Genomic DNA, 11311 nt, shown 5'->3' on the forward strand with positions numbered 1-11311 from the left:
GTGCACTACTTTTGACCAGAGCCCCCATAAGGAATAGGTGGTCGTTTGAGACTTACCCATTCCCTCCCCCCTCTTTAGTTTCTACATTTCGGTCCGTCCTCTGAGCGGGATTCGGTAACGGGACAGAAACGGCTCCAACGATCCACCACTGAAGTCCCTCCCTCCCCTCTGTGTGAAAGAAAGGTCGTCTTCTTCTTCTTCATTCATCTTCGTCTTATCGTTGTTTCTTATAATAATAGTTTTTGTTTTTGTAACTTTCTCATCAAGACAGCGAGTGATTGTGTTAGTTGTGTCTGTGCACACCAAGGTCTGTGCAGAATAAAAGTATGAAACGAGAATGGAGGGGGGGGGGTGGCTGTCTCTGTTATAGAGCTTATGGACAGTCACATATGCAGTGCCTTCGGACAGTATTCACACCCCTTGACCTTGTTCTACATTTTGTTTTAAAGATGTATTTGTTATGTCACTGTCCTACACACCACAATCACAATGTCAAAGTGGAATTGTGTTTTTAGAAATGTTTACAAAATGTTTTTTTTTGTTTTTTTTTGGAAGGGAAAAGCTGAAATGTCTCGAGTCAATTTTAGTTTTCAACTTCTTTTGTTTATGTCAAGCCTAGATACGTTCAGGAGTAAAAATGTGCTCAACAAGTCACGTAACAAGTTGGCGTGGACTCTCTCTCTGTGTGTAATGATAGTGTTTATTTAACGTGATTCTCTGTAGCCCACACAGACAATTATCTCTAAGGTTCCTCAGTCGAGGAGATGTAGTGCATTCGAACCCGTTGTTTTGGTTTTTTTCTCCACATTTTGTTACGTTACCGCCTTGATCATCCATTCTACAACTTGATTGGAGTCCACCTGTGGTAAATTGAATTGATTGGACGTGATTTGGAAAGGCAACACACCTGTCTATATAATGTCCCACAGTTGACAGTGCATGTCAGAGCCAAGGACAATCCATGAAGTGTAAAGCTGTCATCGAGGTAAAAGGTGGCTACTTTGAAGAATCTCAAATATAAAAATATACCTTGATTTGTTTAACACTTTTTTGGTTATTACATGATTCCATATGTGTTATTTAATAGTGTTGATGTCTTCACTATTATTCTACAATGTAGAAAATAGTAAAAAAATAAAGAAAAACCCTTTTGAATGAGTAGCTGTGTCCTAACATTTGACTGGTACTGTAGGTATTATTGGCTGAGTAGCTTGGTTAGCTTGGACTGCGAATGCAAGTTGCCGCCATTCAAATGATTTGCTTCTTTTAGAGAACATGTATGTAAGCTTGGATCCGCTTGTCTTGCTGAGCTCCAAGGTCATTGTCACAACATAGGGTCTTTAATGGTCTGTACTGGTCTTTAATGGTCTTTAATGTTCTCTACTGGTCTTTAATGGTCTGTACTGGTCTTTAATGGTCTGTACTGGTCTTCAATGGTCTCTACTGGTCTTTAATGGTCTCTACTGGTCTTTAATGGTCTCTACTGGTCTTTAATGGTCTGTACTGGTCTTTAATGGTCTCTACTGGTCTTTAATGGTCTCTACTGGTCTTTAATGGTCTCTACTGGTCTTTAACGGTCTCTACTGGTCTTTAATGTTCTCTACTGGTCTTTTAATGGTCTGTACTGGTCTTTAATGGTCTGTACTGGTCTTTAATGGTCTCTACTGGTCTTAAACGGTCTCTACTGGTCTTTAATGGTCTCTACTGGTCTTTAATGTTCTCTACTGGTCTTTAATGTTCTCTACTGGTCTTTAACGGTCTGTACTGGTCTTTAATGTTCTGTACTGGTCTTTACTGGTCTTTAATGGTCTTTACTGGTCTTTAATGTTCTCTACTGGTCTTTAATGGTCTGTACTGGTCTTTAATGGTCTCTACTGGTCTTTAATGGTCTCTACTGGTCTTTAACGGTCTCTACTGGTCTTTAATGGTCTCTACTGGTCTTTAATGTTCTCTACTGGTCTTTAATGGTCTCTACTGGTCTTTAATGGTCTCTACTGGTCTTTAATAGTCTCTACTGGTCTTTAATGGTCTCTACTGGTCTTTAATGGTCTCTACTGGTCTTTAATAGTCTGTGCTGGTCTTTAATGACCTGTGCTGGTCTTTAACGGTCTGTAACGGTCTGTACTGGTCTTTAACGGTCTGTACTGGTCTTTAACGGTCTGTACTGGTCTTTAATGGTCTGTACTGGTCTTTGACGGTCTGTACTGGTCTTTAATGGTCTCTACTGGTCTTTAATGTTCTCTACTGGTCTTTAATAGTTCTCTACTGGTCTTTAATGTTCTCTGCTGGTCTTTAATGGTCTGTACTGGTCTTTAACGGTCTGTACTGGTCTTTAACGGTCTCTACTGGTCTTTAATGGTCTTTAACGGTCTGTACTGGTCTTCTACTGGTCTTTAATGGTCTGTACTGGTCTTTAACGGTCTGTACTGGTCTTTAACGGTCTGTTCTGGTCTTTAACGGTCTGTACTGGTCTTTCTTTCTTTTCCATGATTTATTACTTAATGACTTCATCCTCAAAATAGCGCACTATATAGGGAATAGGGCGCCATTTGGGATTTATCCAATGTCTTCAGGACGTTGTCTTCTTCAGGACGTTGTCTTCTTCAGGACGTTGTCTTCTTCAGGACGTTGTCTTCTTCTTGTCTTCTTCAGGACGTTGTCTTCTTCAGGACGTCTTCAGGACGTTGTCTTCTTCAGGACGTCTTCAGGACGTTGTCTTCTTCAGGACGTTGTCTTCTTCAGGACGTTGTTTCTTCAGGACGTCTTCAGGACGTTGTCTTCTTCAGCCTGTCAAAGAAAGCCTTTGACGAATCACTTAATTTCATGTTGCACGATTTAAAATGTTTGTTTTATTTTCTCAGAACTCTCATGATTTGTACTCCTGAAGTTTATTGCTTGTTGTAACGGTCTGTTAATGCATTATCTTGTTGAAAGTCTGTTGACCAATCATTATCTTCATGTTGTAACGGTTTAAATGTTTGTTTTATTTTCTGATGATTATCTTGATTTGTACTCTGTTAATGCATTATCTTGTTGTAACGGTCTGTTAATGCATTATCTTGTTGTTACTGTCTGTTGGTGCATTATCTTGTTGTAACGGTCTGTTAATGCATTATCTTGTTGTTACTGTCTGTTGATGCATTATCTTGTTGTAACGGTCTGTTAATGCATTATCTTGTTGTTACTGTCTGTTGATGCATTATCTTGTCGTTGCTGTCTGTTGATGCATTATCTTGTTGTAACGGTCTGTTGATGCATTATCTTGTTGTTACTGTCTGTTGATGCATTATCTTGATGTAACGGTCTGTTGATGCATTATCTTGTTGTTACTGTCTGTTGATGCATTATCTTGATGTTACGGTCTGTTGATGCATTATCTTGATGTTACTGTCTGTTGATGCATTATCTTGTTACTGTCTGTTGATGCATTATCTTGTTGCGGTCTGTAGGTGTGATGTTTGGATGTAACAACACCTGCACAGGATCGGTATATGTGGTTTTAACTGAGCATTACTTTCCCAGAATCTATGTTCATTGATTCTCTCGTTTTAGTAGTGTCAGTTTGGCGATTTGAGGAGTTGAGACAAATTATCGGTAGAAAAGTTAACTTCTGTAATAGATCTCAGCACATATACTGGTGAGGAGGTAAGGCCAGAGTAATGGATCTCAGCACAGATACTGGTGAAGAGGTAAGGCCAGAGTAATGGATGTTGAAGAGGTACAATCTTAGATAAAAAGGTGCTATCAAAAAGCGTTCTTCAGCTGTCCCCAGAGATCAGTGGTCACCAACCGATCTTTTGACCGGTCCATCTTCAAGGCATTCCTAGTCGATCTACAAACATTTATGTAGAAAAAAACAACCTGAAGGCGATTCTTAAAAATAATATATATTATTAGTGTAAAAATAAATAAAAATATGTATATTTATATTATTAGTTTAAAATAAATAAATACAAATAAATATATATTAGTGTAACAAAAAATATATATATATTATTAGTGTAACAAAAAATATATATATATTATTAGTGTAACAAAAAATATATATTATTAGTGCACTTGATTCAGAAGCCCTGCGCACCATTTATAACCATTTTAATTTGTCTGAAAAGACCAACTCTACCTACCTGGCGTACTGGGAGATCTGTAGCTAAATCGAGTGCGTATACTGTGCTGGCCAATTCGATAGCTCACCTACCTTCCACGGCCACAGCAACGTGTGAGAGCAGATATTAAAATCTTACCCTACGAGGTCCTGACTACTAGCTGATAGTTAATTTCACCCACCTGGTTATAGTTCCGTTTCAGTCTCTGATTAAAACGAGAGGAATACAAATCAGTGGAACTGGCTTTCAGGGTCCTAGAGTCACACCCCATTTATAGAGAGTTTGGAGGAAAGGATCTGCCACAGAACAGCGCCTTTGGAACATCTGAGGGAGGAAGGGGGGGGGAAGGGACGGACTGTGCAAGTAATAAGAGTACTGCAACATGGTTTTAGATCAGTGTCCTGCGGTGAAATGAGTTTCATGAATCCTGGGTAGTCTCCGGACCAGAAAAACAGACTAGATCAGATCAAATAAAAATGTTATTTGTCGCATGCTTCGAAAACAACAGCTGTAGACTAAACATGTACTGTGTACAGTGGACTTCCTTTACAAGTCCTTTTCCTATCAAGGCAGAGTTAAAGACAAACATTTTTTTGTAAACAATTCAGCTGACTTCCTCAAGTAATAGAAGTCGCAGATGTTAATTGTCTGTTAAAATAAAAATGTATATATATATTTTTTTTTTACAATGAATAGACTTCTGTAAATGTTTTAGAAATTTTGGGACACACACACACACCAATTCAATGGTTTTACTTGTTTATTACATTATTGTATTAACAAATTATTAACCGTTGTTAATAATCCTTTATACCTAATTTTATGAAGATATAGCCGCCTAGGGATCTGATCTCATTATTCTGTCAACTTCTCCCTGATTGGACAAAGAGCTCATAAATCAATGGCGCTGACTCCGCCCCGCATTCGGGGTTCTGCTCTGAAGACGGAGCATGGAAATATTATTTAGGCTCAACTTCAGCAAAACGTAACTGCATCTATACACAAGAAGACTTCCGGTTTTCGGATTTTGCCTTCAAAATAAAAGTCCGTGGTAAAACCCCTATGCGTCTGATATGTTACAAAATCAATCTTTTTTTTTTGTTTGTTGTAGCTTTGCATAGTGAATAATGTTTAAATTATTTTACAAACTTCAACTACATGGAGGGAAACTAAAGAGAATTACTACTTTATATAAGATAAACAGTTTTATAAGATGGAGCACATTGAGTAAATTAATGTAAAGAACATAATAATAGCCTACTGGTATAAAAATATATACACTATAAATACACAAAGTATGTGGACACACCTTCAAATTAGCTATTTCTACTCGTTGCTGACAGGTGTATAAAATCGAGCACACAACAGTGCAATCTCCGGGCCTGCCGGGTGGTGCAGTGGTCTAAGGCAGTGCCACCAGAGACTCTGGGTTCGAACCCAGGCTCTGTCGCAGCCGGCCGTGACCGGGAGGTCCATGGGGCGATGCACAATTGGCCTTTGGCTGGTAGGGATATCCTTGTCTCATCATTCCTGTGGCGGGCTGGGGCAGTGCACGCTACCCAGGTCGCCAGGTGCACGGTGTTTCCTCTGACACATTGGTGCGGCTGGCTTCCGGGTTGGATGCGCGCTGTGTTAAGAAGCAGTGCGGCTTGGTTGGGTTGTGTTTCGGAGGACACATGACTTTCAACCTTCGTCTCTCCCGAGCCCGTACGGGAGTTGTAGAGATGAGACAAGATAGTAACTACTAACAATTGGATACCACGAAAAAGGGGGGTAAGATGCAATCTCCAAACATTTGCAGTAGAATGGCCCGTACCGAAGAACTCAGTGATTTTCAATCTGGCACCGTTATAAGATGCCACCTTTCCAACAAGTCAGTTTGTCAAATGTCTGCCCTGCTAGAGCTGCCCCGGTCAACTGTAAGGGCTGTCATTGTGTAGTGGAAACGTCAAGGAGCAACAACGGCTTAACCGTGAAGTGGTAGGCCACACAAGAACTGGACCGTGAAGTGGTAGGCCACACCTTCTCACAGAACCGGACCGTGAAGTGGTAGGCCACACCTTCTCACAGAACCGGACCGTGAAGTGGTAGGCCACACCTTCTCACAGAACCGGACCGTGAAGTGGTAGGCCACACCTTCTCACAGAACCGGACCGTGAAGTGGTAGGCCACACACCTGAAGTGGTAGGCCACAAGCTCACAGAACCGGACCGTGAAGTGGTAGGCCACACAAGCTCACAGAACCGGACCGTGAAGTGGTAGGCCACACAAGCTCACAGAACCGGACCGTGAAGTGGTAGGCCACACAAGCTCACAGAACCGGACCGTGAAGTGGTAGGCCACACCTTCTCACAGAACCGGACCGTGAAGTGGTAGGCCACACAAGAACCGGACCGTGAAGTGGTAGGCCACACAAGAACCGGACCGTGAAGTGGTAGGCCACACAAGCTCATAGAACAGGACCGTGAAGTGGTAGGCCACACAAGCTCACAGAACCGGACCGTGAAGTGGTAGGCCACACAAGCTCATAGAACAGGACCGTGAAGTGGTAGGCCACACAAGCTCACAGAACCGGACCGTGAAGTGGTAGGCCACACAAGCTCACAGAACCGGACCGTGAAGTGGTAGGCCACACAAGCTCACAGAACCGGACCGTGAAGTGGTAGGCCACACAAGCTCATAGAACCGGACCGTCGAGTGCTGAAGCACGTAGTGCGTAAAAATCATCTGTCCTCGGTTGCAAACTGCCTCTGGAAGAAACGTCAGCACAAAAACTGTTCGCCGGGATCTTCATGAAATGGGTTTCCATGGCCGAGCAGCCGCACACAAGCCTAAGATCACCATGCGCAATGCCAAGCGTCAGCTGGAGGGGTGTAAAGCTCTCCGCCATTGGATTCTGTGGCAGAGGAAACACGTTCTCTGGAGTGATGAATCATGCTTCACCATCTGGTTGTCCGATGGATTAATCTGAGTTTGGCGGATGCCAGGAGAATCCTACCTGCCACAATGCATAGTGCCAACTGTAAAGTTAGGTGAAGAAGGAATAATGGTCTGGGGCTGTTTTTCATGGTTCAGGCCCCTTAGTTCCAGTGAAGGGAAATCTTAACGCTACAACATACAATGACATTCTAGATGATTCTGTGCTTCCAGCTTTGTGACAACAGTTTGGGGAAAGCCCTTTCCTGTTTCAGCATGACAATGCCCTTGTGCAAAAAGCGAGGTCCGTACAGAAATGGTTTGTTGAGATCAGTGTCGAAGAACTTGACTGGCCTGCACAGAGCCCTGACCTTAACCCCATTGAAAACCTTTGGGACGAATTGGAACACCGACAGCGGGCCTAATCGCCCACCACGCTCTTGAGAAGCAAGTCCCCACAGAAATATTACAACATCTAGTGTTAAGACTTCCCAGAAGAGAGGAGGCTGTTATAGCAGCAATGTTCCTACATCTAGTGGAAAGCCTTCCCAGAAGAGTGGAGGCTGTTATAGCAGCAATGTTCCAACATCTAGTGGAAAGCCTTCCCAGAAGAGTGGAGGCTGTTATAGCAGCAATGTTCCAACATCTAGTGGAAAGCCTTCCCAGAAGAGTGGAGGCTGTTATAGCAGCAATGTTCCAACATCTAGTGGAAAGCCTTCCCAGAAGAGAGGAGGCTGTTATAGCAGCAATGTTCCAACATCTAGTGGAAAGCCTTCCCAGAAGAGTGGAGGCTGTTACAGCAGCAACTCCATATTACTGCCTGGGAATTTGGAATGAGATATTCCACGAGAAGGTGTCCACATACTTTTGGTCATATACTGTACAATTGTAATAAAATCAAAATATATATATTTTTTTTAATGATTCTTGTTCATTTACTGGTGCTAAGCAATGTATTAATTTACACTTTATTCATAACAAATGATCATCAACAGTAACACAGAAGTAAGATCAGGGTTCAGTATACCAGCTCCTGAAACACACCAAACAATCTGTGAACCGTAGTGTAGTGTGTGTACAGGTTACACCACTTTCGGCACATCATTGTAACTACATTCCGCTTTATGATGTCACAGTCAGCCCCTCGGAACACTGGTCCTCAACAATCTCAAACACCTTGGATACCCAAGACAAACATTCTCTAACCAGTCACATTCACAAATCAACCCAGGAGAAGAAGGCTGCCAGGAATTGAATGCAGATTGCAGATTGATCTTTTGACGATGTCGATAACGGGAAGAGTTATTTCAAGACGTTCACCAATCAATGAGTCTGATTTACACATTCATAGATAACAACATTAATACGATCATCTTTTATTTCTCCTGATAATTCATCCAAAATACAACGTCTCATGTTTTCGTGAATGAATTCATTGATGTTATCTCTGTAACGTTAGTGAACAAACACACACGGATTACTTCCATCTACCTGACAGTGGCGATTTTAAATCTTGGTGGGGCATCAAAAAACAAAAGATAGTGGGATCCATGCCAGCAAAGCCACTACACAACACATTAATTACACTATAATGGTAACAAAGGTGCCCACAAACTGTTAGGGCCTAAAGCTGTCCCAACAGCAGAGTCCCAACACCTTACCACTGCTACACCGGGATATCAGCAGAGGCTTGTCTGACAGCGAAACAGTTCATTCAGCCTCATTTACTGCCTTTTAAAAAGACATAGCTGATTTGACTGACTTGCTTAAACAAATGTGGTTTCTACTGACAGTTGAGATGTACAAACTAGATTGAATCGTACTACACCGGCTGCGACGCTCGTCGGATGTGGCAGTGCCTGCAAACTATTACACACTACAAAGGAAAGCACAGCCACGAGCTGAGAGCTGCCCATTGACACAAACCTCCCAGACGAGCTAAATTGCTTCTATGCTCGCGTCGAGCCAAGTAACACTGAAACATGCATGAGAGCATCAGTTGTTCCAGACAACTGACCCGTAGCACTCACATCTGTACCCATGAAGAGCTTTGAAAGGCTGGTCATGGCTCACATCAACACCGTTATCCCAGAAATCCTAGACCCACTCCAATTTGCATCCCGCCCCAACAGATCCACAGATGATGCAATCTCTATTGCATTCCACACGGCCCTTTCCCACCTGGACAAAAGGAACACCTGTGTGAGAATTGACTACAGCTCAGCGTTCAACACCATAGTGCCCTCAAAGCTCATCAGTAAGCTAAGGACCCTGGGACTAAACACCTCCCTCTGCAACTGGATTCTGGACTTCCTGAAGGGCTGCCCCCAGGTGGTAAGGGTAGGTAACAACACATCTGCCACACTTCACTGTAAAGTCTACACTTGTTGTATTCAACTCATGTGATAAATAACATTTGATTTGATTGCATTGGAGGTATTCATTTAAACCCCACATTTAATGCAAATGTCAGGTACATATGAACAAATATGAATAATTGTTAATGTTTAGCAATTATTTTGAATATATCATGAATACAACAGGTGTAGAACTTACCGTGAAATGCTTACTTACAAGCCCTTAACCAACAATGGAGCTAAGAAAATATTTGACGTGGGGGGACTTTTATTCTGAAACTTTCCGAAGTTCCGTGACCCGGAAGTACCATTTTAATGTTGCTGACGAGCCGCTGGCGTCAAGCGACGCTACCAGTGACGAACGCGCACAACAGTCCCGTCTTAATTTAGCAAGGATTAATTTATGATTCAATGTAATTTCATATTTAGGCTTCGCGCACATTTGTGAATACATTGTATGAAGGACTTTTATTTATTTATTATTATTTGCGTGCAGAAAATAATTTCCCTGGATTGTTTTCAGTTATTTGAGAAGTCTACTCTTCGGATAACTAACGTTTTGTCTTGCTACTCAGGCGTAAATTAATCTCCTTTTAGCGGAGGAACCCTCAACTAAGGAGAAGTCCGTGGTTGTATTCGCTAAAAGTTTTTATTGAAAGTTGGAATTTCAGCATTTGGGCATCAGTTGTACGGGACAAGCATAAGTACAGGTAAGCGTTTTCAGAATTTACATTTTTTACAAGAATCGACTCATGGTGACCCAATGTTGTTGCTTGCAAATTACGCGACCAGTCATCAAAGCTGAACTCCGCCTCGATATAAGAGAACGGAATTGAGGGAGCATCAGCTTGTGTAAAACAAAACAAATGATTAATTAACATGCTGTTTAGACGAGGTTATATTCTTCATCTAGTATTTGTTTTTTAAAGGGTTCTTATCCTAGGTGAATTGGTTGAATAGATCCAAAGCTATAAAAAGCAATGTTTAGAAGATAATGTATATGAGATATTTCTTTGAACGTCAAGAGCCTGAATTCCATAATTCAAAGTTGGAGAATCATTCAAGTTTCAAGAGTTACATAGAACTCATTCGTTCGCATTGCATTGCAAGAAAAAGCTGGACCAAAATATATATATATATATATAGTTTTTGAATAGAATGGATTGGCGATGTGTGATGTGTTACCGCCTTCTCGACCTCTACATTTGCTTGGAAAAAGGTTGACATTAGGCTACGTTATCGACGGCGTGCGTGTCTCATTACAAAGCCCTATAGTACAGCGCAGGGGACGTTTGCATTGATGTGCATTGTCTGCGTTTACTGTTATCAACAGTCATCATCATATTAATCATCACCCGATTCAATCGGTTTTGTTTTTGTTTTGTAGCTCACTACTGATGATAACTTCTCAGTTGGTGATTACTAGGCTCTCGTGTGTGTGTGTGTGCAGGGCTGGGTAGGTTACTTTAGAAATGTAATCCGTTACAGTTACTAGTTACCAGCCTAAAATTGTAATCGGTAACATAGTTTTTGGATTACCTCAGTCAGTAACGTAATCTGAATACTTTTAGTAACTTTTGGATTACTTTGCCCCCTAAGGTTGATGAAATTAGCATAATAAAAACATCCCCGTAAAAGTCATTCGGTTTCAGATATAAATCTCTCTCTCTCTTTTTTTTTTTTTTTGCATCCCATTCGATGTAACACTTCCGGATCTTCGATGAAAGGTGACAGAGCGGTGTTCGTCAGACCCCGAGACGTCCCGAAAAATCTGTATTTTCACAAAATCGTCTGTAGCGTGGTTTGGCCAACAAAACTATTATATCTGTGGACTCTCAGGAACATGTCGGTTGTTTTGCTCTCGGCTGCCTACAGGCCTTGTGTAAAGGGCCCCTGTGGTACCAGTTGGGAAAAAAGACGAGACTCGTCACG

This window comes from Oncorhynchus nerka, linkage group LG27 (assembly GCF_034236695.1).
Source record: "Oncorhynchus nerka isolate Pitt River linkage group LG27, Oner_Uvic_2.0, whole genome shotgun sequence".
Taxonomy (NCBI): Eukaryota; Metazoa; Chordata; class Actinopteri; order Salmoniformes; family Salmonidae; genus Oncorhynchus; species Oncorhynchus nerka.